The sequence below is a fragment of the Oncorhynchus masou genome, chromosome 6 (genome assembly GCF_036934945.1).
Source record: "Oncorhynchus masou masou isolate Uvic2021 chromosome 6, UVic_Omas_1.1, whole genome shotgun sequence".
Taxonomy (NCBI): Eukaryota; Metazoa; Chordata; class Actinopteri; order Salmoniformes; family Salmonidae; genus Oncorhynchus; species Oncorhynchus masou.
The window spans coordinates 19297455-19301206 of record NC_088217.1 but is presented as its reverse complement, the minus strand read 5'-3'; the positions used below and the strand labels follow the sequence as shown (position 1 = coordinate 19301206).

The following is a 3752-nucleotide window of genomic DNA, read 5'->3' as shown; positions in this document are numbered from 1 at the left end:
GCATATGAGGATGTATTAATATACTTTTTTTAATGGTCAAATCACATTTTAAGTAACATCAAACCAAATATGTTGTTAATATGACTTGATTTCAGGTGATTTGGACAACCTTTTTTTAAACATGCTCTCATGCCCCCATCACTCCCATTGATTGTTAGCTTTTGGTGGCTAAGGTTAGCTGACGTTTGTGGTGGCTCTTTAAAGAACTGAAACATGAATTTGTTTCTCGTGGCCTATACTTTCAGGGTGATAAACAATCTAACATCAAGATGTAAAAAACTACTAATTTAAATGCTATCTCAGACTGCCTTCAAAAACAAATATTTATATAAAATTATACCTTTTCAGACAAATGGAAAATGCCAGCTAGGAAGAGCCTGAACTGCAGCTGTTTGTCGCTTCTGAATCTCCTTTGTGGGCAGGACTAATGTCCATCGCTATGCGTCTAGTGCACACATTAGCATTTCTAATAAATATTCTGTTAACCTGGACAAAGTAGATGTAGCGAATGGCTAAATTAGTATCATGTGGTGGTCACTGGTCCCCATTCCCTGAGCTGGTTGGCTAAAGAAAAATAAGAAATAAAAGTAACAAATAATTAAAGAGCAGCAGTAAAATAACAATAGCGAGGCTATATACAGGGGGACCAGTAGAGTCAATGTCAGCGGGCACCGGTTAGTCAAGGTAATTGAGGTAATATATACATGTAGGTAGTGTTATTAATGTGACCTATGCATAGATAATAACAGAGAGTAGCAGCAGTGTAAAAGGGAGGGGGGGGGCAATGCAAATAGTCTGGGTAGCCATTTGATTTGATGTTCAGTAGTCTTATGGCTTGGGGGTTGAAGCTGTTTAGAAGCCTCTTGGACCTAGACTTGCCTTGAGCACTGCATTATTGAAAAAGTGCCGTTGTTACCAACAAATCAGACTTCCTATAAAATAACCTCTTGTCTTAAATTGTATTTTGTGGCTTGCTGTGGTACAGTCTCTGTGCCAAATTACTTTTTGGTAACACTTTATTTGTGTTTTCTTAATGAAGTGTTACGGGCTTTTCCTTAGTCTAATTATTAGCCATAATAAAGAACAAGCTACACATTACACCAACTTAGCAGTGGTGACCCATCATTTTAGCTTAAAAAATGTTGTATTATTTTTTGTTGCCTGTTTTGCGCAAACAATGTAAAATAACTATTTGAGTTAATTAAGCCGCATACAAACATGGTCTCCTTTTTACTTTCTTGAGTAAGACAGCTCCAAAATGCAGGTGTTTCAGCCTAGTTCAGTGTTTTCTGTGGTGGAGGGGTAGTCAGCGGAAAAAACAGAGTGGAGGGGTTGGTAATTTTCTCTAGTTGTGCTGTGATTGGCTCAGTGTTCTGTCACTCATGAGGACACTACGTCACTGCAAAATCTACTGGCAAATCCTTTTCAATCCTTGTCATCTGAAGAGAAATTATAGATAAAATGTATCGGTGCTTATCGGCCATTGGACATATGTTGGAAATCGCAAATTCAACAATGAGTGGTTTAGATGGAATTAGTGCCCTAGTGCAAACTATGCAAAGCAGTCACTATTTTTCTTCCCATGCTATTCGGTAGAGAGGGTGTGTGGTCCATTTCTGGGTTTAAGGGTGTCTTTTCTAAGCTTAAAAGGTTGAATAAATTGTCCATGCTGTCAATTCAGCACCATCGAATATTGTAAGAGAGCTTTCATTGTCCTCTTATATTTATCATATGGTTCTGACTTGGTGTACAGGGAGAATACTGTAAGAGCGGTCCAGGTTCAGAATTCTGTCGCTGTACATTTCAAAAGTGATGAACAAATAGTTATATTGACTACACCCATCATAGCTCGCTCGTTAATGTCAGACAAGGCTCCGCTGATAGCCAGGTGTAGCGGTGGTACTCCATGGTGCTGAAAATAATTCTCTGCTGTTGGGACAGTTTTATGTACTGTAGGCCCTAACAGTTTGGGCAGCCTTTGACGCCATTATAGTGCAATTTATGTATTTCTTAGTATTGTGTTGTGTAGTGGCTTTGCTGGCATGCATAAACCATTTTTTTTGTGAGACATGCTAAAATCATCACTGAGTAGAGGCTCCTGAGGGGTAGACAGCTCATAATAATTGCTGGAATGGAGTCAATGGAATGGTAACAAACATACCAAAAACATGCTTTCCATGGCATTGATACCACTCCATTGACTCCATTTCAGCCATTATTATGAGCCGTCCTCCCCTCAGCAGCCTCCACTGTTTAAATCACAGTCCCCAGATCCAGAACAAATTCATGGAAACGTACAGTATTATACAGAGCCGTGATTGCACGGAACTCCCTTCCATTTCATATAGCGCAAGCGAACAGTAAACCTGCTTTCAAAAAACAAATATAGCAACACCTCACGACACAACACCTCTCCCCATGTGACCTACTTTTTGTGTTTGTACTGACATGTATGTGTAACTGATAGATACGCACGCACACACACACTGCATGTTCATGTTTTTACTGTATATAAATGGTAAAGTATTTTGCCTATAATGTCTTTTTCGTTATGTGTCTGACCCCTGTAAGAATAGCTGTCGCCATTGGCGATGGCTAATGGGTCATCCTAATAAAATAAAATAAATAAAAGATCCAAAGTATGGGCTTATTGAGGCAAAGTGAGAGCAGCCCTCACCAGATATGGGCTGCTGATACTGGGCCAATAATTCATCCCGCATTGCCGACATGAAAAAATACTACAGTTTACTGTAGAATACTATACTACACACTGTAATATCCCTCGATCGGGTAGGGCTTAATATAGAATTTTGTAGTACACTGTAGAATACACTACACACTGTAGAATCCCTCGGTCATGTGTAGTACTTACTATCTAATTTTGTGGTATACTGTAGAATACTATAGCAAATACTACAGTATTATCCTACAAAAAACCTCTGTAGTAAATACTACAGTAATGTCTGCAAAAACACGACATTAGCTCTTTTAGTATTTGTCCAGTAGGTGTCCTCAAGGAGTAAGCCCCCACTTCTATGTCAAAGCTAATAAAGCAAAAACACTATAGTAAATAATACAGTACATAACTATAGTAATACTACAGTATACTATAGTATTTTTTCATGTGGTTGGGCTCACATTGTGCCAATGTTTATGCATAGTCTAAAAACTCATACCTCATTCTGAAAATTGGATGGATATGATTCCAGCTGGTATCTTAACAGTAAAACAAACCAATACAGTTATATTCTATTGTATTTGACTGCAATTTTTGTTTATGTATATGTATATGCATAGACATGTTGAATTACAATAATGTTGAATTGTCCAATAGTGATGGTTTTCTAATACAGTTGATGGGCTGATTCCTAATTTGATACACCATGCATGTAACTCAACTTCCAGAGTGATTTAACATGGGTACCATTGGCTCTCATTCCCCTATGTTTAAGGTAGGTCTGAGTCACTTCAAAGTAACTGCATAGTTCTTTTCCTAGTCTTATCATATATTTAGACAGTGTTTCAGATATTGATGTATTTCCTGTCGCTTATCTTAAATAATAGTCTTGTCAGGGTTTTGAAGACGGGACGTACAGTAGCCTACGTTATATCCAGTTAATAATTATTGTCTGAGTATCAATGTAAAGCGATTTGCATTTAGAGTTGTAATAAACATGCAAGGCTGTTTATAAGCATGGGTGTTAAGACAGCTGTGGGCGTGCATCAAAATCCAACGTCCCACAAAATGGCAG

At 38.1% G+C, this 3752-nt stretch overlaps 1 non-coding gene across 1 annotated transcript; it reads left to right on the top strand.

Moving 5' to 3' along the window:
• Positions 1-2974: 2974 nt before the first annotated feature.
• Positions 2975-3029, top strand: LOC135542819 (U7 small nuclear RNA). Its single transcript, XR_010456140.1, has one exon. It is a non-coding gene; the product is annotated as a U7 small nuclear RNA (small nuclear RNA).
• Positions 3030-3752: the final 723 nt, after the last annotated feature.